Source organism: Molossus molossus, unplaced genomic scaffold (genome assembly GCF_014108415.1).
Source record: "Molossus molossus isolate mMolMol1 unplaced genomic scaffold, mMolMol1.p scaffold_m16_p_1, whole genome shotgun sequence".
Classification (NCBI taxonomy): Eukaryota; Metazoa; Chordata; class Mammalia; order Chiroptera; family Molossidae; genus Molossus; species Molossus molossus.
In genome coordinates this window covers 169,331,036-169,357,852 of record NW_023425344.1, presented here as the reverse complement: position 1 = coordinate 169,357,852, position 26,817 = coordinate 169,331,036, and the positions used below count along the sequence as shown (strand labels likewise).

General features: G+C 35.1%; 1 protein-coding gene across 1 annotated transcript in view; it reads left to right on the top strand.

Moving 5' to 3' along the window:
- The first annotated feature begins 5,406 nt into the window (after positions 1–5,406).
- Positions 5,407–26,817, top strand: part of MIPOL1 (mirror-image polydactyly 1) — a 281,045-nt gene continuing 259,634 nt past the window's right edge. The window contains exons 1-2 of the mRNA XM_036271182.1: positions 5,407–5,440; positions 6,753–6,834. The gene's annotated coding sequence lies outside the window, so the exon portion shown is untranslated. The remainder of the gene's footprint in view (positions 5,441–6,752; positions 6,835–26,817) is intronic.

Genomic DNA, 26,817 nt, shown 5'->3' with positions numbered 1-26,817 from the left:
AAATGTTTTCTGAAGTATGACAGACTTCTTTAAGCAGCATGTCTTGAAACTAATTAGTACTTTAATACTTTTATTATCTTTTAAATTTAATGTAAATTGAAGCCATTTCCTTAATTTATGTCAAATAGCTTATTACCAGCATGGGGGCTGCAGATATTGTGTGATAAAGCTTATGATATCCCAAAGTAGAGCTTTTTATTCAGTGGCATGAGCTGGCACAGTGGGCAAGATTATTCTAATTCACTTGGGCAAGGGAACTGTAGTTTAGGAAGTTCATATACAAAAACTCACTGAGTTTCTTTGTCATTCTTCACTGGTAAGAAACTCAGTTTAGGGTTTTAGTGGCTTAATTTCTATTGTCTTTATTTCATGTAGATGATTAATTTTTTTGTCTGTTTAAATTAAAATCTAAGTTTACATCTTTAAATGCCTATGTTTTTGTTAACCATCTTAGAATTCAAATCTCATTTAAAATATTTTTTTACATGATTACTGACTGGTTGGTCTGGAAGCTCATGTTTCGTCTACATGTACATGTACCTTATATATTAGAGAAATTTTCTTCACTAAAGTTTTCTGGAATAGTTTTGTCTTCTAAAATATGTTCTTAATCTTAGGAAGCACTGTATGAAAAAGCAAAAGACCGTATTATTTGCCTATTAGTGGATACAAAATGAGACTAGTTTTAAACATCGCCAAAGTAAATTGGATTAAAATTTCACCTTTGATGGTTTCAGAGAGAGAGGAAGGGAGAGGGAGAGAGAGAAAGAAACATTGATGACAGAGAACATCGATTGGCTGCCCCACTGGGGATTTGACCCACAACCTGGGCATGTGCCCTGACTGGGAATCGAACCAGAGATCTCTTGGTGCATGGGTCGATGCTCAACCACTGAGCCACACTGGCCGGGTATTAATTGGGATTTTTAAAAGCTGCCATAAAGATGTTCCTTCTAGCCCTGGCCGGTTTTGCTCAGTGGTTAGAGCGTCGGCCTGTGGTCCAGAGAGACCCGGGTTCGGTTCCAGCTAAGGGCATATACCTCGGTTGCAGTTTGTCCCCGGCCCTGGTTGGTCGTGCGGGTGGCAGCCACTCGATGTGTCCCTTTCACGTCGATGTTTTTCTCTCTCTCTCCCTCCCTCCCTCTCTCACTCCCACTCTATCTGAATAAAAATTGTCCTCAGGTGAGGATAAAAACAAACAAAAACAAAAAGATGTTCCTTCTAGTGCAGTTCATAACAGAAAACTATGACATTGTCATCAATGGAATATTAAACAATCATTAAAGTGATTTGAAGAAAAACGTTTATCATATAATAGTGAAAAAAATCAAGTATCTATAGACATTGATTATACATATATAAATATGTAAAACAAAAATGACAAAGGGATCACACTATTTTGAGAATATTTTATATTTTGGTATAAGTATAAGCGGTGATCTTATTTTCCCCTTTCTACTTTTGTTTTAGTGTATTCTGGACTATTTTCTGTAGGCTGTGGTCATTTGGGAAGTGCCTAGAATTGATATCTCTATTTTTTTTGATCCATTAGTAATCTCTACAAAGTCAAGAATTCAGTATCATTTGATGTTAATATTGCATCAGCTCTGACTTCTACTGGTTATAGTTAGAGTGCAACCAGTGTATTTGTTTTAAAGGAAATAATGATTTTTAAGCTCTTTGTAATCTTCTATATGAGTTTTTTAAAGTTTAAAAGTAACTAATCATATAGAAAAATGTTTCCTGTTATTTTTGAGTTCTTTTTTTTAAAATGTGTTTTTATTGATTTTTTGAGAGAGAGAGAAGAAGGGAGAGAGAGAGAAAAACATCCATGTGAGAGAAAAACATCCATTGGCTGCCTGTTGCATGCCCCCTACAGGGGATGGAGCTGTCAACAAGGGCATTTACCCTGACCAGGAATGGAACCGGGACCTCTCAGGCCATGGGAGGATGCTCAATCCACTGAGCCACACTGGCAGGGCCAATTTTTGAATTCTTAAAAATAGCTAGTTACTTTCTAAAATCTGGCAATGAAGTGTGAGAGAGAGAGAGAGAGAGAGAGCGAGAAAGAGAGAGAGAATGTATTTTTGGAAGAGGGAAGGGGAGGATGGGATGAGCTTGGAGTTAGAGAGTTGCAAGCTCCACAGGATCACTGTTGACAATTGTTATTACTGCCTCAAGGAACTCCTCAGGTTAGAATTGGAGGTGGGAAGGTGGCAGTCTTTCAGTTGTGCACTAGGATCAGAAAGTCTTTGCTGCACTAATAACCCCTAAGCTATGATTAAAACAATATAGGTTCATTTCTCACCCATACAGAGTTTGGTTTACAGATCAGAGTCCCTTCTATCTTTCTTGTGATACCACTGCCTCTGGTATGATTTTCAAGATTGTTACCGGAGGGGAAGGGTGAGCTAAAGACATTCATAGAATGCCTTGAAGCTGAGTCTTGAAACTAGCTTATATCAGTTCTGCCCACATGACTTTTGCTATAGCTCAGTCACTTGCCCCAAATATAAAGAAGGCTAGGAAATTTAATTTTCCTGTATACTCAGGAATAGGAACTGCTATGGTTATAAGCTAACGAGCCTGGGGTTTGGAAGAGGAAAAGGTAGAAGAGTAATGATGGTTAGATCTTTATTGAATTAAATATTTGTGCCCCCCATTCATATGTTGAAACCATAAGCCTCAATGTGATATTAGGATGTGGAGCCTTTGGGAGATAATTAGGATTCGATAAGGTCATGAAAGCAGAGCCCTTATGAGTGAGATTACTGCCCTTGTAAGAATCACAAGAGAGCCTGCTTCCCCTCTCTGCACTCTGCCATGTGAAAATATAATGAGAAGGGGGCAGTCTGCAGCCCAGAAGAGGACTCTTACCAGAGCACCACCATGCTGGCACCCTGATCTCAGACTTCCAGGCTCTAGAACTATGAGAAATAAATGTCTGTTGTTTATAAGCCATTCTGTCTATGGTGTTTTTGTTAAAGCAGCCCACATGTTCTAAGACAGATCTCATCTCCTTTCATTACCCCAGTAGGATTTTTGCCCTCCATTGCGTTACCCTCATGGCACTTGCAGCTTGGGTTACTGGGTAATTGGTGGGGCATGCACACATTGTCCTAAGGCAACATGCAGGAGATACCAGCCACACAGATTTTTCTCTAAGCTCATCTTCCAGCATCACCAGTGTGTGCTCTTCATTCGGGGCTGCAGTCCTCTCCCACCAGCTTCCTTCAAGACAGCTGAGAATGGATTTCTTGTTTTTGGTTGGTTGCTTGGGTCCATGATGCCCTCTTTCTTTTCTACTTGTTCTAGGTTGATTTTGGGGGAGAGACAGCAATCTTTGATTTTACTCATTGTTTTAAGGTTTCTTAATTTCTGAATAATTGAAGGCCTTCCTAATTTCTGAACAAAACTCCCTTAGGAAAACACTCCAACTGTGTCTTAACTGAAAAAGAAACAGTTTTATTTCTTATTCCTATAAACAGAATAAACGATTATAAGCTATAAAGTTGAAAATGTTCAAGTTTCCAAAATAAGCCAACATCTTTGCCAAAAATTTTTACATTGGATTGTTCATTTAAAACATACTTTTTTTCTAAGTACTGTGCTCAACAGGCACTAGAGATATTAATTAGAGCAGTATTAAATCCATAGACATTATTAAAATAATATGTGATAGCTTCATTATTCATGTGAATTGACATTACAGAGTAATGGATTAATTAACATTGATTTTAGTTGAATCAACACCATAAAGAGAAATATACTTGAATTATATATTGAATTTATTCAGAGATACAGAACTAAGAAAAATATTAAGAGGAAAATCTGTATGTTACTACTGAGTGTTACTCTTTAAACTGGTGCCTGATGCCAGTGGGCTTTTATTAAGTTATAAATGTACATATTTTATGTACAAAAAATAGAATTTGATTTGAAGTTTAGTTACATCAGTGATTAGAATGTTTTACATTGTTTTAAAAGTATAGGTAGTCAAAATTAGTTATTAAAAAGGAACTTTTAATAGTCTTTAAGTCTTTATAACATTAAAATTTTTTCAAAAATATTTTTTAAATATAGAAAATTTTTATTATGCCTTTTATTATTGGGGAAAGGTCAGCAAAGTGTTTAGAAAACCTCCTTATACTTTTTGTCTGTATCTCTCTAGCTGTTTGTTATGACCACAGGAGCTTGGAAGAGAGTTTTACATTAGCATTTGCTTAAAGGATATTGCTTCATACTTGTATCTTTTTTTTTTTATCCTCACCCGAGGACATTTTTCCATTTTTTTTGTTCAGGTAGAGGGGGAGGGAGAGAGAGGAACAGAGAGAGAGAGAGAGAGAGAGAGAGAAACATCGATGTGAAAGGAACACATCAAGTGGCTGCCACCCTTACAACCAACCAGGGCCGGGGACAAACTGCAACCGAGGTACATGCCCTTAGCGGGAACCAAACCTGGGTCTCTCAGGACCGCAGGCCGACACTCTAACCGCTGAGCCAAACCGGCCAGGGCCATACTTGTATCCTTATAGCATGAGTTGTGTGCATTTTATTCTCTTTAAAGGAACAATGTGAATGCTAAGTTTTTCCTTTGCAGAATGAACTGCCACTATTCTTTTTCCTATAGAAAATTTGTTAGAAGATGAAGAAATCTTAAGTATTCAAAAATATCACTGATCAAATGGAAAGTGTTTGTTAGCATATTGATTAGGAAAAATGTTGTAATTACCTTTTATGAGTGAAAAGCTGGCCTTTTTTAAAGTCAGTTTTGTTTAATTTACTATGAAATTAATTTAAGACTGCAAAGTAAACTCTGGAAATGTTTGTATATCTCTCCACTAGATGGAGCTGTATACTCATGTTATTGCTCTATAGCAATCAAGGCCAAGTACAGTTTTCTGATTAGATACAAGCATACCTCATTTTATTCCTCTTTGCTTTATACTACTTTTCAGATATTTAGTTTTTAACAAATTGAAAATGAGACCCTCCACCATCAAAAAGATTGTGTCTTGCTGAGGCTCAGATGATGGTTAGCATTTTTTAGCAATAAAGTATTTTTAATTAAGGTATGTACATTTTTTTTTAGACAGTGATATATTTAGACTACAGTATAATGTGAGCATAACTTTTCTATGCACTGGGAAATAAAAAACTTCATGTGACTCACCTTTTTGCAGTAGTCTAGAACCAAACCTAAAATATCTCCAAGGTATACCTGTATTACTAAGGTTAAACTTAAGTAACCCATATATATGTATATGGTGGGTTTTTTATATCCTCACCTGAGGATATTTTTCTGTTTATCTCCAGATAAATAGAGGGAAGGATGGAGAGAGACAGAACGACGTGAAAGGGCACATCAGTGTGAGAGGGAACATCGATTAGTTGCCTCCTGTACAACTCTGACCAGGGCCAGGAATGAACCACAACCTAGGTACGTGCCCTTGACTGGAATCGAACCTGCCACTCACTGCTCTCGAGGCTGATACTCTAACCCCTGAGCCAAACCAGCCAGAGCAGTAACCCATATATTAATACAATTAAATAATTGGTCTATTTGTTGTATAACTATAGGTAAAATAGAATTTTATCCCTTTTACATAAATATTTTATTTACTAGTCATCTGTGAAGAATGTGTTCAGGAGATTTTTTTTTTTCTTGGTAGAGATGCTAAGTTTCTCTTAGTTTATCCTTATACTTTGTCAGTTCCCTTAAGGCCAAAAATATTTATTTTATTTTTTTATCCTCACCCGAGGACATTTTCTATTTGTTTTGTTCAGATAGAGTGGGTGGGAGAGAGAGGAAGAGAGAGAGAGAACATGGACATAAAGGGACACATTGAGTGGCTGCCACCCACACAACCCAACCAGGACCGGGGACAAACTGCAACCGAGGTATGTGCCTTTAGCGAGAATCGGGAACCGGGAACCGAACCCAGGTCTCGTGGGACCGCAGGCCGATGCTTAACCGCTGAGACGAACCGGCCAGGATGAGGCCAAAAATATTTTTAAATATTCAGTACATAGTTGAAATTACCTTAAATGGCTTCTACTTAATGACTTACTGAAATAACTAAAGTTCTGCATTACCTTGGCATAAGCATACTGATTGATGCCAATGGTATGCTTAACACCCCTGCTAGTGTGCCGATCTCTTATAGATGCTTCTGCTCCTACTGGTTCAGTTGTTTTATATCCTTACCAAGAGTTCCTTGTGTTTGTCCCAAACCTGTTTATACCAGTAATATCTGTGATCATTAATTGTATAATTTGATTAAATAATAAGTTAATGGAAATATTTTAAAAAATGTTCTTCTTATGAAAACTTAGGTGAGTGTTTTACAACACTAAATAAAAGGTGAATTGCTAAAAAATAATTACTATCATACATTTGGTGTGAGTGAGAAGCCTGTGGGGGAAAACACTAGATCTCGTACTTGTTTATGGGGCAGAACATGCTTAGAATTCTGTAGGGTCTGTATAAAAGGTGCTTTTATTTAACAGTATGGTTACAAGTGTACAGAAATAATTACCTAGAAAATTTTTACATGAAAATGTCAAGTGTCCTGATTTGAAGTTATTTTTAAAGTTAAAGAATTTACTTAAGTGCTTAGTAATTTTAAATTTTGTTCTCTCAGTATTTCTATCTTGTTCTAGCTTTATATGCTTGTTTTAAGTGATAATTATTTAGGGGAAATCTAAATAAAAAATATTAAACTAACGAGGAATTATCTTCCTTCCTCCAGGTAGGCAAGACAGACAATTTTGGTTCAGTAGTGAGTTCCTCCCCAATAGGAGTGTCTTCTTTCCCACTCGAATCCTTTGAAGGTAATTGCATTACTAAACAAAGGTTGAGTTTTTTTTCCCTAAGATCATGGAAAGAACACTGCAATAGGAGTCAGAAGGTCTACTTCTTAGTCGTCAGATTATAAACTAGTCAATGAACATCTTAGAGCCTTATCTATTAAATGAGATTTTACTAATTTACCATACATTTCTTGAGTTATGAGTTAGAAACAGCAATGAGAAGTACAAGCCTCCTTTGATCAGATAGCTTAATTGGGAGAGACAGATAAGTAATTAATATACAGTGTGACAAATGCTCCCATGAAAGTATGTATAGATAGCATAAGTGGATAGCCTTTTTCAACCTGTAAATATTGGTTAAACATTTATTTAGTGGGGAGAGGGAGAAATAGATTTTGTGATTGTAAAATTATTATATAGAACAGATTAAAATACTATTTTTCTCTTGCTAGTTGAAGGAAACCTATCTATAAAAGATTTTGCAAAACATTTTTCAGTTTCTTATAGTTCTTGTTCTCACTTCTGCCAGCAGTTTCTTGGGAAGCATATTTATAAGTTTCAAAATTAGATAACATGTTTCCAGAAAAGTGCCATGGATTACTTTTTGAAATTTAACTAAGTGCAACTACATGTGTAGTAGATGTTATTGAGGCATGGTTTGAAAGAGTCTTATATGTGACTCTTTACCTAACTGGCATCATACTTCTAATTTATTCCAGTGTTTTAATGGCCCTCATGGCTTGCTTTACCCACCCACTCTGCCCCTGAATCCTAACTAGCTTGGCTACATTTAATTTAACAGAACTGACACTTTATAATTTTGAGTTTTTTAATCCATAATCCTGGTAAATATCTCCATTTTTTAGGTCGTCTTTCTTATCTCTTAATAAATTTGTATTTTTCTCCCCAAGGGTTTTGCATTTTTATAATGGCAGGGACCTTAACTTTAAATGGTGAAAGAAGTGTGAACAGCCACGATTCTTGATTTGTCCCAGTTTCAAGGGAACACTTTTTAATCTTTTACCATTTTTAGAGGATTTTTTTTGGTTGTTGTTGAGATATCTGTTATCAAATTATTGTATTTTTGTAATACAAAGAGGGTTTTGTTGTTTTTGTTTATTGATATTAGAGAGAGAGAGGAAGAGAGAGATAGAAACATCGATGAGAAAGAACATCGACTGGCTGCCTCCCGTATGCCCCCCACAGGGGATCAGGCCCACAACCTGGGCATGTGCCCCAACCGGGAACCGAACTGGTGACCTCCTGATGCATCAGTCAGTGCTCAACTACTGAGCCACACTGGCCGGGCCAAAGAGTTTTTTAAATATAAATACATGTTGAATTTTATCAGACGCTTCATCTCTTATCTATAGATTTTTGCCTATCTTTTGACTTTTTTTTCTGTAATGGTAATATATCAAGTGCATTTATTTCTTTTCAAATATTGAATGAATCTGTAATGGGATAAATACAGCCTTGTCACACTGTGTTACTGCTTTTCCTATATTGATGGTTTGCTAATATTTTGTTTATGAATTTTACATTTGTGTTTATTAATTAAATTCACTTTTTAAATTTCTTATAGTATCCTTATATGGATTTGGTAACAAGATTTTTGCTACCATGTAGATTTTGCTGTTAATCTTGTACTCTCTGGAAAGGTTTTATTTATTTATTTTTTATTAATTTATTTTTGTTACAGATGTTTCTCCTTTCCCCCCCTTGACATTCTCCTCCCTGCTCCTGTAACCCCACCCCCTTCACAGTAAGGTTGTCTATATCCATTTGTTATGCACATATGCATATACGTTCTTTGGTTTATCTCTTGCCGCCCCTGAACCCCTCCAGCCCTTCCTCTGAGGTTTGTCAGTCTGATTCCTACTTCTATGTCTCTGGGTCTATTTTGTTCATCAGCTTATTTTGTTTATTATATTCCACAAATAAGTGAGATCATGTGATAGTTGTCTTTCTCTAATTGGCTTATTTCACTTAGCATAATACTCTCCAGGTCTCAAAGGATAAGAGATCTTTCTTACAGATACATAGTATTCCATGGTGTATATATACCATAGCTTTTTGTATCCACTCATCTATTGATGGACACTTTGGCTGTTTCCAGATCTTAGATATTGTAAATAGTGCTGCTACAAACATAGGGGTACATATAGTCTTTCTGATTGGTGTTTTAGGCTTCTTAGGGTATATTCCTAGAAGTGGGATCACTGGGTCAAATGGAAGTTCAATTTTTAATTTTTTGAGGTAACGCCATATTGTTTTCCATAGTGGTTGCACCAGTCTGCATTCCCACCAGCAGTGTACTAGAGTCCCCTTTTCTCCACACCCTCGCCAACACTTGTTGATGGCAGCCATTCTGGCAGATTTGAGGTGATACCTCATAGTCGTTTTAATTTGCATCTTTCTGATGATTAGTGACGTTGAGCATTTTTTCATATGTCTCTTGGCCATTTGTATGTCCTGTGTGGAGAGGTGTTTATTTAGGTCCTCTGCCCATTGGATTCTTTGTCTTTCTTTTGTTGAGTTGTATGAGTACTCTATATATTTTGGAAATTAACCCCTTATCTGATGTATCATTGGCAGTTACGTTCTTCATATAGTGGGCTCTCTTTCCATTTTGATGCTTTTTTCTGTTGCTGTGCAGAAGCTTTTTAGTTTGAAGTAGTCCCAATTATTATTTTTTCCTTTGTTTCTCTTACCCTAGGTAATGTATTGGTGAAAATTCTGCTGCATGTGATGTCTGAAATTTTGCTGCCTACATTTTCTTCTAGGACTTTTATAGTTTCATGAGTGACATTAAAGTCTTTTATCCATTTTGAGTTTATTGTTGTGTATGGTGTAAGTTGGTGGTCTAGTTTATTTATTTATTTATTTATTTATTTATTTGCATGCAGCTGTTCAATTTTCCCAACACCATTTATTAAAGAGACTTATCTTTACTCCACTGTATGCTCTTGCCTCCTTTGTCAAATATTAGTTGAGCATAATGTCTTGGGTCAATTTCTGGGGTCTCTGTTCAGTTCCATTGATCTATATGCCTCTTCTTGGGCCAGTACCAGGCTGTTTTGATTAAAATGACTTTGTAGTATAACCTGATATCTGGTATTGTGATCCCTCCTGCTTTGTTCTGTTTCAAGATTGCTGTGGCTATTTGGAGTCTTTTTTGGTTCCATATAAACTTTGGAGTATTTTTCTAGTTCTATAAAATATGTTGTTGTTTTTGTTTTGTTTTTTAATCCTCACCTAAGGATATTTTTTTATTTATCTTCAGATAGAGTGGGAGGGAGGGATAGACAGGGAGAGAGAGGAAGAGAGAGAGAAACATCAACATGAGAGGGACACCAACTGGCTGCCTTCTGCACAACCCTGACCAGGGCTGGGGACAAACAACAACCGAATTGTGTGTCCTCAACTGGAATTGAACCCACAACCTATTGATCTGTGGGCCAACACTTTAACCACTGAGCCAAACTGGGCAGAGCTGTCATTGGTATTTTAGTGGGGATTGCATTGAATCTATAGATTGCTTTGGGTACTATGGACATTTTAATGATGTTGATTTTTCCAGTCAATGAACATGCTGTATGTTTCCACTTGTTTATATCTTTCTCAATTTCTTTTTCAAAGTCCTGTAGTTTTCTGAGAACAGGTCTTTTACCTCCTTGGTTAAGTTTATGTTTATTCTTAGGTATTTTTGTTGATGTTGTTGTTGCAATGATAAATGGGATTTTATTTTTTTTAGTTTCCCTTTATGACTGTATACACCATTATTGGTGTATAAGAATGCCATTGATTTCTGGATGTTAATTTTGTATCCTGCTACTATGCCAAATTCATTTATTAAAACTAGTAGGTTTATGATGGAGTCTTTAGAGTTTTCTATTTATAATATGTCATCTGCCAATAATGACAGTTTACTTCCTCCTTTCCAATTTGGATTCCTTTAATTTTTTCTTCTTGTTTAATTGTGGTGGCTAAGACTTTTAGTACTATGTTAAATAAGAGTGGTGAAAGTGGACATCCCTGTCTTGTTCCTGTTCTTAAGGGAAAAGCTTTTAGTTTTTGCCCACTGAGTTATGATGTTGGCTATAGGTTTGTCATATATGGCCTTGGTTATGTTGAGATATGATCCCTCTATTCCCACTTTGTTGAGCATTTTTATCAGAAATAGGTGCTGGATTTTGTCATATGCTTTTTCAGTGTCTATTGATATGATCATGTGGTTTTTATCTTTCATTTTGGTTATGTGGTATATCACATTTATTGATTTGTAAATATTGTACCAGCCCTGTGTCCCTAAGATGAATCCCACTTGGTCATGCTGAATAATTTTTCTGATGTATTGCTGGATCCTATTTGCTATAATATTTTTTAAGGATTTTGGCATCTATGTTCATCAGAGATATTGGCTTGTAGTTTTCTTTCTTTGTAGTGTCTTTATCTGGTTTTGGAATTAGGATTATGCTGGGCTCATAAAAAGAGTTTGGAAATCTTCCTTGAATTTTTTGGAATAGTTTGAGGAGAATGGGTTTTAGTACTTCTTTTAATGTTCAGTAAAACTCCCACGTGAAACTGCCAAGCCTGGGCTTTTGTTTGCTGGCATTTTCTTCATTACATCTTCAATTTCCTTAGTTGTTATTGGTCTGTTCAAGCTTTCTGTCTCTTCCCAGTTCAGTTTTAGAAGAATTTGTGATTCTAGAAATTTGTCCATTTTGCCTAGGTTGTCCAATTTGTTGGTGTATAATTTTTCATAGTAATTTTTGTCAATTCTTTGTATTTCTGTGATGTCAGTTGTTATTCCTTCTCTTTTTTTTTCTGATTTTGTTTATTTGCTTCCTCTCTCTCTGTTTCTTGGTGAGTCTGGCTAGGGGTTCATCAATCCTGTTTATCCTTTCAAAGAACCAGCTCTTTGTTTCGTTGAATTGCTTTTTTAGTCTCTATGTCGTTTGTTTCTGCTCTGACCTTTACTATTTCTTTCCTTTTACTTGTTCTGGGTTTTTCTTTTTATTTACATTCTAGTTCTTTAAGTTTTAGGGACAGATAATCTATTAGAAATTTTTCTTATTTCTTGAGGTAGGCTTGTAGTGCTATGAACTTCCCTCTCAGGACTGCTTTCGTCACATCCCATAGCTTTTGTGGTGTTGTGTGTTCATTTTCATTGATTTCCAGGAAATTTTTTAGTTCTCCCTTGATCTCCTTGGTAACCCATTCATTTTTTAATAACATGCTATTTAGCTTCCATGTGTTTGAATGTTTTTGAGTGTTTTTATTGTAATTAATTCCTAGTTTCATGCCATTGGGATCTAAGAAGATGCTTGATACAATTTCAGTGTTCTTGAACTTGAAGAGACTTAGTTTTTGTTCTAACACGTGGTCTGTCTTTGAGAATGTCCAATGTGCACTTGAGAAGAATATGAATTCTGTAGTTTTGGGGTGCAATTCTTTTTAAATATTTATTAAATCCATTTGATCTAGTGCATCGTTTAGGTTCTCTGTTTCCTTGTTAGTTTTTTTGTCTAGAGGATCAATCCAGTGATGTCAGCGTGGTGTTGAAGTCCCCTGCTATGATTGTATTGCTGTCAATTTCTCCATTGAAGTCCTCTAGAAGTTTTTAAATATATTTTTGTGCTCCTATATTGGGTGCATATATGTTTTCTAAAGTTATATCCTCCTGTTGGGTAGATCCTTTCAATAGTAGGTAATGGCCTTCTTTGTCTCTTGTTATGGCCTTCATTTTGAAGTCTATTTTAGCAGCTATGTGTATTGCTACCCCTGCTTTTTTTTTTTTTTTTTTTTTTCATTTTTCTTTGCTTGGAAATTTTTTTTCTATCCCTTTACTTTCTACCTGTGTGTCTTTTGTTGTGAAGTGGGTCTCTTGTAAATAACATATATATGAGTCATACTTTCTTATCCATTCAGCTACTCTGTGTCTTTTGATTGGAGCAATTAATCCATTTACTTTTAAAGTTATTGATGCGTTATTTATTTATTGCCATTTTTATTTGTTATGGCTATATTTTTCTCTCTATTTCTTCTGCGTATTACAGCAGACTTTTTAACATTTCTTGCAGTGCTAGTTTGATGCTAATATATATCCCTTAGCCTTTTTTTTGTCTGGGAAGCTCTTTATTTCACCTTCTATTTTGAATGATAGCCTTGCTGGGTAGAGTAGTCTTGGATTCAGATCCTTGTTTTTCTACCTTGATTACTTCATGCCATTCTCTTCTGGTCTGTTGTGTTTCTGTTGAGAAATCAGCTGATAGCCTTATGGGGGCTTCTTTGTAGGTAACCTGTTGCTTTTCTCTTGCTGCCTTTAAGATTTTCTCTTTGTCTTTAATTTTGGAATTTTAATTATGATGTGTCTTGGTGTGGGCCTCCTTGGGTTCTTCTTACTTGGGGCTCTATGTGCTTCCCGAGCTTGTATGCCTTTTTCCTTCACCAAGTTAGAGAAGTTTTCTGCCACTATTTCTTTGAATATATTCTCTAACCTTTGCTCATATTCTTCTTCTTCTGGAACTTCTATAATGCAGATATTATTATGTTTCATGTTGTCTCACAGCTCTCTTAAACTGTCCTTCTGTTTTTTAATTTTTTTTTTTTTGGTTCCCTGTCTTCTAATTTGCTGATTTAATCCTTGGCTTCCTCTAATCTGCTGGTTATTTTTTGCAATGTGTTATTTATTTCTGCTATATAATTATTAATTTCCTCTTGGTGGTTTTTTATTTCCAGTTGGTTGATTTTCATTGTTCCTGTATCTTTACTCATGCTGTTGAGCTTCCTCATATTCATTACTTAGAACTCTACCTATGATAACTTGCTTAATTCCATTTTATTTATCCCTTCTTCTGTAGAATTCTCTTGTTCTTTCATTTTGGATTTGTTCCTTTGTTTCACCATTTTGGCTGTGTCAGCAGGTTTTGGAGTCTGCCAAATTTCCCCTGTGATTATGGGTGTTCTATTGATTGTGGCTCTCTATGCTGGGTTTGGATAAGTGTGAAAGGGACCAAGCTAAACACCAATGTCTAATCTTCCTTTCCTGGGTAGAGTCACAGGCCCAGAAAAGATACAGTTATTCCAGAACTTTTGCCTGCAGGCTGACTATTAGTCTCAGTTCCTTAATGAGTCTCAGGTTATAACTCTAAACTGAATGCAAAATCCCTCAGATGGACAGGGTAAGAGGATTTCCAGTGGGTGGGGCAATTGCTTTCCCCTGGGTTAAAGTTGCTTTTCGAAGAAGGTGGTTTCTGCAAGTGTGTGTTATTGGTTCAGCACAGGGATCCAGGCTTCAGTCTTCAACAGGTCAGTCCCCAGAGCCAGGACACCCAACACTGAGGGTCAGGCCCAAGGCTCAAAGCCTTCAGAATCTAGTCTCTGCCTACTGGCTTGCTAATGGTCATTGGCTGTTAATGAGCCTCAAGTTGCATTTTTCCAGGCCAGTTGGTGTTAAATTCCCGAGGGGGGGCAGTTGCTTCTCCCCCAGGCTAACACCACTCTGGGAATGGGCTCTTTCAGGAAAATGGCTACTGTCCTGTGGGGGAGTGACTCAGCATAGAGCTTCTGATGGCCTCCTTCACACCTCTCTCCCCAGTGCCACAAACCACGGACTCTCCTCACACAGCTCCAGTCCAGTCCGCCTCCCTCTGCTGGAGGCCAAAGTGAGTAGGTGTGCACTGACCCTTCAGGGAATTGCCAGTGTTTTCTGTGCCTTTCCCTGCTGAACAAAACCTCTGCTCTGGTGATTTTCTCAGCCAGCTGTTATGGGGGCACCTTTCCCTGTTCTACTACTCTGTTCTGGAGAGCTGACTTGGGGTTTTAACCCCAACTTCTTAGAGGGAACTGCTCACAGCTAAGACAGTCCTCAGCTGCTGCCCATGGGTACCCAGCCAGCCCTCTCGTGCCTCTGCAGCTCCTACCAGTCTCAATTTGGGGTCCTCTTTATGTCCCTGATTATAAGGGTTCTCTCCAGTTGCTCTTCAGTTGATTTTTCCAGATGATGTGTCTTTATTTGAGTTGTAATTCCAGTTTGGTTCTGGGAGATGGTCTGTGTAGCTTTCATTCACTACATTGCCATTTTAAATCTCCTCTCTGGAAATGTTTAAGTAAGAATGGAATAATTCCAAATAAGATTATAATAATAATTTCAGAATATGTTACTTTCTGGGAATATTTTTCACTTCTGATTAATTTTTTGGAAGTTATAGGATTATTCAAGTTGTCCATAGCTACTAAGTCAGTTTTGGTAGGTTAATTTTTCCTGGGAATTTGTCTATTATATCTAAATGTTCAAATATATTGCTACAAAGATGTTAATAATATTATCTTATTATTAATCTTGATATTGATTTTTTTGTGTACCCTTTCTCTTTTCTTCTTGATCAGTTTTCCCTTCTCAGTTCATCTGTCTCTTCAGAGAACCAGCCTTAGGTTTTGTTAATCCTCTTGGTTTTATGTTTATTTCCTATTTAATTAATTCCTGCTATTAATTCTTTTCTCCTCTAAAACTTTGGGGCTTATTTTGCTTTAGTTCTAATTTCTTACAATGGATGCTTAGCTCATAAATTTTCAGTCCTTTCCTAATATATGTATTTAAGGATCTAAACTTGCCCCCAAGTAATACTTTACCTGCATCGCACAGCTTTTGCTTTGTGGAATTTATTATTGTAGAGTTCAAAATTCTATCTAAATATCATGTTTCTTTTTATTGAGTTATTTGTTAATTTCTAAATATATGGTAACTTTGTTAATTTCTGAATATGTGGGAATTTTAATTTCTGAACATGTGAGGATTTTCCTTTTGTTACCAGTTTCTAACATCACATTGTGGTTAGAGAAGGTGCTCTATCAAGTTTTAATTTGAAATGTGATTCTACTTGGTGTCCCAGAATACAGTCAATATTGTAATATTGCATGTGCTTAACAAGAATGTTTATTCTGGATATTGGGTAGAGCATTAATTTATGTTCAGATTTGTTAGGTCAAGTTTGTTAATGATATTGTATAAAGCTTTCATATTCTGAGTTTGTCTTGTTCCATATTGTGGATTTGTCTGCCTTCACCTCACGTTTCTGTGAGTTTTTGCTTTACATATGTAGAGACTATGTTATTATGCTCATATACATTTAGAATTTTTGTATTTTCCTTGTAAATCGAAACTTTTATCATTATGAAATGATGCTCTTTCTACCTTAAATTCTATTTTGCCGCATATTAATAAGTTAAAGTCTTTTCCTTAATATGCATTCTCTTTTGTTTACGTTTCCCAAACCCTTTCAGTTTTGTTTTTGTTTTTTCCATATTCTTAGAAGGTAGATCAGAATGTGTTTTAGAAGGCACAAGAGGAGGTAAGTTAGCTATCAAGGGTTACTTTGTAAAATTGAATTTTTTTTTTTTAAATCCTCACTGGAGGACATTTTTCCATTTTTTGTTCAGATAGAGTGGGAGGGAGAGAGAGAGGGAGAAACATTGACGTGAAAGGGACACATCGAGTGGTTGCCACCCGCAAAACCCATTTAGGGCCGGGGACAAACTGCAACCGAGGTACGCGCCCTTAGCGGGAACTGAACCCAGGTCTCTCTGGACCGCAGGCCTACGCTCTAACTGCTGAGCCAAACCGGCCAGGACCCCTTTCAGTTTTGATACTTCTATTGTAAACCTGTAGATGGGTGTTTAGAAATCCAGTCTGACAATTTCTTTTTAATTTTACATTTTAATTCTCATGCAAATGGATTTCTTTTCATTTGTATATTCCTATGAATTTTTTATTGTGGTAAAATGTATGTAACATAAATTTTTACCATTTTAGCCATTTTAAGTGTACAGTTTAGTGGCATCATTACCACTGTCCATCTCTATAACATTTTCATCATTCCAAACAGAGACTTTGAGCCATTAAACAATGACTCCTTGCCCGGCTAGTGTGGCTCAGTGGTTGATCATCAACCCATGCACCAAGAGGTCGCTGGTTCAGTTCCAGGTCCTGGCACATGCCCAGGTTGTGGGCCAAATCCCCAGTGGGGGACATGCAGGAGGTGGCCAATTGATGTTCTCTCTCATCATTGTTTCTACCTCTCTCACTTCCTCTCTCTCTAAAATCAATAAAGAAATAAAAGTATAAATAATAACTCCTTTGTCTTCCTTTCAGAGCACCTGGTAAGAAGTCTCTGACTTTCTTTATGAATTTGACTAGGTATCTGAGATAAATGAAATCATACAATATTTGTCCTTTTGTGTCTGGCTTATTTCACTTGGCTTAATATTTTCAAGGTTCTTCTGTGTTGTGCCATGTATCAGAATTTTGTTCCTTTTTTAGATTGAATACTATTTCATTGCATCTACATACCACATCTTGTTTATCCATTCATCTCTTGATGGACAATAGGGTTGTCTCCATGTTTTGCCAATTTTGAATGCTGCTGCTATGAACTTTGATCTACAGTCCTTTGAATTTTAACACACGTAAAGATTTGTATAACCATCACTACAATCAGAACACAGAGCAATTCTATCACCTCATAAAATACTCTGGTGCTATCCTTTATAGCCACGTCTTCCCTTTACCCACCCTCCTTGCAAGCACTATTTTGTTGCCCATGACTGTAGTCACATAATTCCAAGGTTATATAAATGGAATCATAATTGTGAAATTTTTGGAAGCTGACTTCTTTCATTCAGCTTAATGCCTTTGAGATTTACATATGTTGTTGCATGGATCGAGTTTGTTCTTTTCTGTTGCTCAACAGTATGCCATTCATATATATGTACTGTTGTTTGTTTATCCATTCACATGTTCTAGGACAAAGGGGTTGTTTTGAGTATTTTGTTGCAGGTTTTTGTTAGGACATGAGTTCTCATTTGGGGGGTAAATACCCACCAGTGAGCTTTCTAGGTCAGATGCTAAATACATGTAACTTTGTAAGAATTGCCAAATCACTCCCCCGCCCCCATTGGCTGTACCATTTTGTAACTGCACCAGCAATGTGTGAAAATTCTTGGTTGTTCTTCATCCACACTGGATATTGTATTTTTTTTGTTTTAGTCTTTCATGTGTGTATAGTAGTATCTCATCATGGTTTTAATCAGTATTCTCTAATTACTGCTTATGTTGACTATAAAATACTTGCGTATAACCTCTTTGGACAAATATTTATTCAAGTCCTTTGGTTATATTTTTTATTGTTGAATTTTGACAGTTCTTTATATATTCTGGATATAAGTCCTTTGTCAGATACATAATTTACACATATTTTTTTCCAGTCCGTAACTTGTCTTTTAGTAATCTTGGCAGTCCCTTTGTAGAGCAAAAGTTTTAGATTTTAATAAGGTGAAATTTATCATTTTTCTCTTTATGAATGATGTTTTTGGTATCTTTTCTAAGAACGTTGCCTAATGAAGATTTTTTTATATTTTCTTCTTTTTTTTTTTTTTTATATATATATATATTTTTTTTTTTTTTTTTTTATCCTCACCCGAGGATATTTTTTCCATTTTTGTACAGATAGAGTGGGAGGGAGAGAGAGGAAGGGAGAGAGAGAGAGAAACATCGACGTGAAGGGACACATCGAGTGGCTGCCACCCGCACGACCAACCAGGGCCGGGGACAAACTGCAACCGAAGTACGTGCCCTTAGCGGGAACCGAACCTGGGTCTCTCCGGACCGCAGGCCGACGCTCTAACCGCTGAGCCAAACTGGCCAGGGCTATATTTTCTTCTTTAATAATTGTAGATTTGTTGCTTTATGACCCTTTAAAAAATTAATATATTTTTTGAGAAATTTTATGTTTATAGGAAAGTTGATTGAATATACCCTTACCCCATCTCCCCCAATTCCCCCTATTATTAACATTTGGCGTTAGTGTGGTATATTTGTTACAGTTCACGAGCCAATATTGATACATTATTATTAACTAAAGTCCATTTTTAAATTAGGGTGCACTCTTTGTGTTGTACACTCTATGGTTTTGGAAAATGTGTAATGACATATATCCACCATTACAATATTGTACAGAATAGTTGTACTGACTTAAAAGTTCTCTGTATACTACTTAGTATTCATCCCTTCCCTCCATGTTCCCATCCCCCCAACTTCTTGCAATCACTGGTTATTTACTGTTGCTATAGTTTTGCCTTTTCCAAAACATGATATGATTGTAATCCCACAATATGTACCCTTTTCAGATTGTCTTCTTTCACTTAGATATATGCACTTAAGGTTCTTCCATGTCTTTTTATGGCTAGATAGAGCATTTCTTTTAATTCTAAGTAATGTTCCATTGTATGGATGTACCACAATTTGTTCATCCATTCATCTATTAAAGGATATCTTGGTTGCTTCCAAGTTTTGATAATTATGAATAAAGCTGCTATTGATAATTGCACATAGATATTTGTGCGGATGTATGTTTTCAACTCATTTGAGTAAATATCAAGGAGTATGATTGATATCAGGGTGTGCGATTGCTGGGTAGTATGGTAAAAGAGTATATTTAATTTTGTAAGAAACCTTCCAAACTGTCTTCCAGAATGGCTATACCTTTTACATTTGCACCAGTAGTGACTAAAAGTTCTTGTTGCTGTACATCATTGTCAGCATTTGGAGTTGTCAGTATTTTGGATTTCAGCCACTCAAATAGTCTGTCATGGTATCTTATTGTTTTAGTTTGCAATTACCTAATGGCATACAGTGTCCTTTCATATACTTATTTGCCATCTATATATCTTCTTGGTGAGGTATATGATCCTATCTTTTGCCCATTTTCAAATTGGATTGATAGCTTTTTTATTGTTGAGATTTAAGAGTTCTTTGCATATTTTGGATATCAGTCCTTTGTCAGATGTGTGTTTTGCAATATTTCCTCCAAGTCTGTGGTTTATTGTTTTATTCTTTTAACAGGGTCCTTCACAGAGCAGAAGTTTTTAATTTTAATGAAGTTCAACTTACCAATTTTTTTTCTTTTCATGGATTATGCTTTTGATGGTATATCTAAAAAGTCATTGCCAAACCCAAGATTACTTAGATACTCATGTATGTGAGTATTCTAGTTTTATCACTTTGTGTTTTACATTGAGGTCTGTGATCCATTGTGAGTTCATTTGTGTAAAAGATGTACAGCCTGTACCTAAATTTATCTTTTTTTTTTTTGCATAATGATGTCTAGTTCCAGCACTGTGTTGAAAAAGTATCCTTTTTCTATTGAATTGCCTTTGCTCTTCTGTCAAAGATCACTTGACTTTATTTGTATTGGTCTATTTCTGGGCTCTCTATTTTGTTCCATTGATCTATTTATGTATTCATTCACTAATACCACACTGTCTTGATTATAATAGCTTTATAGTAAGTCTTATAGTTGGATAGTGTCAATCTTCTGGTTTTGTTGTTCTTCAGTATTGTGTTGGCTATTCTGGGTCTTTTTCTCTTCATTTAAACTTTAAAACTAGTTTATCAGTAATCACAAAAAAACTTGCTTGGGTTTTGATTGGGATTTGAATCTAAAGATCGAGTTGGAAAGAACTGATATCTTGACAATATTGAATCTCCCTTACATGTACATGTATATCTCTGTATTTATTTAGAGCTTTCATTTATTTTTATCAGAGGTTTATAATTTTTCTTGTATAGATCGTATCTATATTTTGTTAGATTTATACCTCATTTCAAATACAAATTGAACATTGCTGATATACAAGAAAGTATTAATCTTATGTTCTAAAAATTTTATAAATTTGCTTCTTTCATTTAGATCTGTGACTCATTTCATAACACCCATGTATAGTGTAAAGTTTAGTTCGTGGTTAATTATTTTTGAAAAACTGATGTTTCAACAGTTATTTGTTGGAAAATGAGCCTTTTCTTCATTGAATTGTTTTTGCACCTTTGTAGAGATTAAATGGCCATCTTTATTTGGGATTATTTCTGGACTCCCTAATTTGTTTCTTTGATTTAGGTGTCTTTTCTTTTGCCAATACCATGCTGTCATGATTATTGTTTCTTTATTGTAAATACTAAAGTTGGATAGTGTGCTTTTTTCAATTTTGTTCTTTCGTTTCAGAATTTTTTTTAACAATATTTGTTTCTTTGTGTTTTCATTTAATTTTTAGACTCACTTTGTCTATATTTATAAAATATGCTGCTGTGATTTTAGTTGGTGTTGCATTAAATATATTGATTATTTTGCGGGAGAACTGACATGTTTACTATGTTGAATCTACTTTCATGAGCATGGTATTCTTCTCCATTTATTTAGATCTTGATTTCTTTAATCATTTTTTTTTTTTTAGCATATAGAATGATTCATGTAGTTATGACTCCAACAAATGATAAACTTGGTTACTTACATTGCAAGTCAGTAGGATTAGCTAACCAGGATGTTGCTTTAGGGTGTAGCAGATGGTCTCTAAGTATGTTGATGAGGAAAATATTTGCTAAAGGTGACAAAGTGTACCTAACCTATTTCCCATATGCACTAGGTTATTGGTAGCATAAGATCCTAGCTTCAGGAAGGTGCCAAATTTAAAGTCAGGGAGTAATTCCAAAGCATTTTAATAAATAAAGTACATATGCCTCAGCTGATAGTATTTTCTCTTCAGTTCCTACATGCTCAGATGAAAGTAGTATGACATGCAGTATAGAATTCATGTGAGGAGTGTGTGTATATATATATTTTTTGTGTGAAAGATGTGCAATATTTATTTATTTGTTGATATATATGTGTGTATGTATGTACATCATGCATGAGATTAATGGGGTTTTTGTAACATTCTAATATAAAATGAAATACTAACTAGTTGCTGGCACTATGAAAGATTATTTGATGACTTTTGCTACAAGGTATATAATGCTATGTATTCTCTCTCTTTTTTTTTAAACAAAGTGTATTTTAAACTACTTATTATGGAATATTGCAAACATTTAAGAGCAGAGAAACAGAATAATGAACCCCTATGTACTCGTTACCCAGCTTCAACAATTATCCTTAACAGGGTTCATGTTAGTTAATCTGATTTCATCTATACCCTCACATTCTGCCTGGCCTGTGAATCCTGCTCCCCTCCCCCCATTCTCTATGTCCCACGCCCACCCCAACATAATATTTATTAGTGTTCTACACATTTCCACCAGGAGGCTTGTAATGTTTGATTGCTGTTTGGTAATATTTTTAATATTTATGAGAGGATAAGGCTCAGTTTTTGTTTTTCTTTATTTTATTTTATTTTTTGCAGTTTTAAAAGGTTTTCTTACACAATTAGTATTGTAAAATGTCAAGTTATACATAAAACAATTTTGTAGTAATTGTGATTGTATTATATAAATCAACACATCATAGAGATGGAATTTTTTTGAAAGAAGTAAAATTCTTTTAAAATGAAAGATTATGAGGGTTTTTGGAAAAATGTTTTTAAAAATAACATCACACATTGCTTAATTTATGTAATACTTTGGAACACTGTACAATTATATTACTATTAATTTTTAAGTAATATTTTTAATTCAGTTGAATTGCTATTTTGGGATTTTTTTAAATGATGTATTTTCCTAAATAGATTTTTAGTGAACATATATTTATAGGTTCTAAGAAGCTCTTTATAGTTTGATGAGCAGAACAGATAATACAATACTTACATATATTTTATAGGTGAGATTATAGTTTTAAATGCAAGAAGGAGAAAAGTTTATTGAAGGAAACTTCTATATATATTTTGGCTTCAAATATTTTCTCTTTTGATGTACTTTTAATTGATCATAATTATAGAATAACTTTTTAGAACCATATTATTATTAACTACTTTCCATTAATGAAAACATTTATGAAGAATGAGTCTTAAGAAATAACAAGCTTTTGTTGTTTCTCAGATAACAGAGGCTGATGACTGTGACTTTCTTTATATTGAATAAGAAATTAGAGTTTTAAGTCTAACATTTATTGTATTCTCCTTAATGATTTTTTTAGTAATTATATTTTGCAACCTAAATATTGTTTTTAACATATTTAAAAATGTAAAATGCATAGTTTACATGCAGCACTGTCCATTATGATTTATTAGATACTGTAATTTTAGCAAATTATATAAACATTGTATTAATTATGTAATGTATGAATTGCTATCAAGTGTTCAAAATAAAAAATATAACTTGTTATTAGAATATATTGATTCTCATATGTATACCTTTCGATAAAATCTGTTAGTATGCATTATGATGTATGAATTAAGACCATATATGATTATTTTTACTTTATTTTAGAAAGACATTTTATAAAAGCTGTTGTCTGATTTCATTTCAAATGGCTGCTCATACCAGTTGTCATTATATATCAATTTAACTTGCTGTAATGCTTTTTTACTTTTGATGTGCCAAGAACTTCAGTTGGTTGTATGGAAATGAAAGCCTTTGTGTGAAAGGCTGTGTCATTGCATCAGAACTTGGCACCCACATGAATTAAGAAAACAGGCTGTTTGTTCCCTACGGAAAGTATTCCATAAACTGACTTCGTTTTTGTATTTTGTTCTGTGCTAGATTAAGTGATTTAGTTTAGTTGGCCTAGGGCAAAACGTTATAGGACATTTTAGAAAATCCTGTATCTGATTGACTCTCTGAAAATAACAGTAGTTTTAAAGTTTTACTTTTTAAAAATGTATCAGTAAGCTATATTCATTCTCAAAGTGTCGCTTTTTAGTGGCACTGAAACTATTGCAGTATTCCAAGTGGTATATTGTTTTGCTCTCCAAATTTTGAAAGTGTCAAAGCCATGTATTTTAAACACCAAATATGTATTTCCTCTTAATTTGATGTCCCTCTGACCTTCAGCCATGGAAAGGAATTCCTCTTTTTTTTTTTTTTTTTAATAAGTTCTTGATTACTATAGCATACAACACAGGGGAACTATCTGTTGACAAACATACAGTAGTGTCATAATATAGAACAACTTATTTTATTACAAATTTTAAAACTTTAGAATCCTAAACAGTAAGACTATTATAAATAATCCCTAATGGAACAAGAAATGTGATTGTTTTAAGAACTATTTGCTTAATTCTTAGGAAACTTATTCATTTTTAACTTTTCTATTCCAAAAAATTCTTACCATATATTAGTTTAATTTGAACTTTTCACTGTATTTAAACCAAGCAAGCAAGGAAACAACCATACAAAGTACAATTATACAAGGTTAATTAGGCAATAATAATTTTTTCAGAGTTTCAAGGGAGTCATAGATTACTTCTTTTTGTTCATTTTGGATCTCTCAGATGTAATGTAACTTCTTTCAAAGTTTCCTTTCCATTCCAAAATTATTAATAAATATTTAATTATTAAATTAAAAATAATAAATGCACATGGTAAAAAAAGTGAAATTATACAGAAGGGTAAAAAATGAAATAGAAACATTCCTTTTCTTCATTTTCTCATTTTCTCATCTCTTAGGCTGTTTCTTCATAGTAACCACTGGTAATTTCCTATGTATCATTCTTGGTAAAAATACTATTCAATCATGTATGCACGTGTATAATTTTACATTGTAAGTATAATTGTAAGTATAATTAAGTATAATTGTAAGTATAATTTTACTACACTTTCTATTTTAAATTTATCCATGTTCTGTGCCTATATCGTTTTGTCTCAAGACATATTTCGGGTAGGGTAGGACATTCATTCGTCTTATTCATCATTTTATAGCTTACTCCTAGAGTAGTGTCTGACAATATATTGGTGCTTAACAAATACATGTTGAAAGAATCTTCCACAAATAGTGCATATTTCTTACATTTCCTACATTTTATTTTACCAGTTTTCTTTTTTTAAATCCTCACCCAGGGATATGTTTTTCTTGATTTTTAGGGAGAGAAGAAGGAGGCAGAGAAAGAGAAAGATCAGTTGGTTGCCTCCTGTACACGCCCCCCAACTGGGGATTGAACCCATAACCTAGGTATGTGCCTTCACTGGGAATCAAACCCACAACCCCATCGTGCATGGGATGGCACTCTAACTAATGAGCCACCCAGCCAGGGCTACCAGTTTTCTACTGATGAACATTTATGTTAGGTCTATTTTTCTGCTAGTCATCTATCCATCCACCTACCTGTCTGTCCAGTATATACGTTCTAAATACTTCCTGTATGCCAAACAGATGAAGGAGAAAATCAGGGCCCTGCTCGAATGTAACTTTCCTTGTACATAGTCAGCAGAGATCATCAAAACAATGAAATAAACCCCAAACAAATTAGTTCTGTGGAGGTGGGAGCAGAGATAATGTGATGAGAAAGGAATTTCTACTTTGTTCTATAGGATAACCAGGCAAAACCTTTTTGAAGAGATGACTTTTGAAAGAGGCCTAAAATGAGATCTAGGGTATCTAGAAAAGAGGATTCTGGGCAGAGGGAATATAGTAAGTATAAAAGTTGTGAGGCAACAAAAAAACTTGGTGAGTTCAGTGATCAGAAAAAAGTACCAGTATGACTAGAGCATGAGTAGTCTTCTTACAAATAAATACTGCTTTATGAATATCTTTATATGTTAAGTATGTTTTACATATTTTTCTAAATACTTTTTATAGTGGAACTAAGGGGTCAGATAGTATACACAGTTTTAAATGTTAAGAGCTGAGGTATGGGGCCACTTTTATTCATATCCTTTCTCCCTAAACCTCTTCTTGTTTCCCCTTGCTCCGAGGAGCTTGGGTTGTCTGGAGCTCGCTGGGGAGTAAGCTGTGATGTGAGCGATGGTGAGTGAAGTTCTTTTGGGAGAGAATGTGCCAGGGACTGTGAATGTTTCAGAGACTGTTGTCTATGAAAATGAAAATCCAGCAGTAGAACATAACTATATGTTGTATATGTTGAGTTATGGGATAAAATATTTGGCTGTCCATTGGCCATTTAATGAAATCACCTCAATGTGGAAATTATAAACATTTTCCAATCTAGGAAATGTGAAACTTGGGGTTTTTTTGAATTATAGTTGGACATGAGGCCATATTATAAATGATTCCTAGTTTGACATTGTTGGATTCAATTCACACAAATTTGTGATTAAAATAAGGAGGCATTAAAAAAATGCCATTAGTTCAGCCGATGTGGCTCAGTGATCGAGCGTCAACCCATGCTCCAAGAGGTTGCTGGTTCGATTCCAGGTCAGGACACATGCCCAGGTTGTGGGCCCAATCCCCAGTGGGGGGCATGCAGGAGGCAGCCAATCAATGTTCTCTCTCATCGATGTTTTTTTCTCTCTCTCTCTCCCTTCCTCTCTCTCTAAAATCAATAAAGGGGAAAAAAAACCTTTCTTTTTAAAATGACATTAACCATAGTCAGCCAAAAACTTATTCTATAATGTAGTAGCATTTGTAGAGGAAGGTAGGAATGGCATCTCATATTTAAAATAAGTTTTAAAAAATCTTGGGTTTGTTTCATTGGGGAATGAAATCCTTGGATTGTTACATGGGAATGAAATCCCATTTTTGAATACCTTTCTATCAAAAAGGCATTTAATTTTAAAAGATAAATGTTGGAATCACCTATAATTTTTTAGGCAGATTAGAAATTTTAGACTGGTTAAAGAATAAATTGTATTTCACTGGTCTTTTACTGCTGAGTAAACTACGGGAGTCAAACCATGTTTGAGAACATAGATAGGTTTGTTTAAAAATTTTCAATCTACACTTTTTTGATAAGGTGAAGTTGTGAAGCTTTGGCAGACATAGTCAGATTCCCCTTTACCTATCTAAAGAAAGGAGTGTGCGGTTTCCTTAAATATTATTTTTTTCTTTCTTCTACAGAAAAGACTCACTTTCTTTGAGAATTAAAAACAATATGGGCCCAGCTGGTGTGGCTCATTGGTTGAGCATTGACCCATGCATGAGGAGGTCGCTGGTTCGATTCCCAGTCAGGGCACATGCCCAGGTTGTGGGCCTGATCCCCAGTGGGGGGCATGCAGGAGGCAGCCAGTTGATGTTCTCTCTCATTGATGTTTCTCTCTCTCTCTCCCTTCCTTTCTCTCTCAAAATC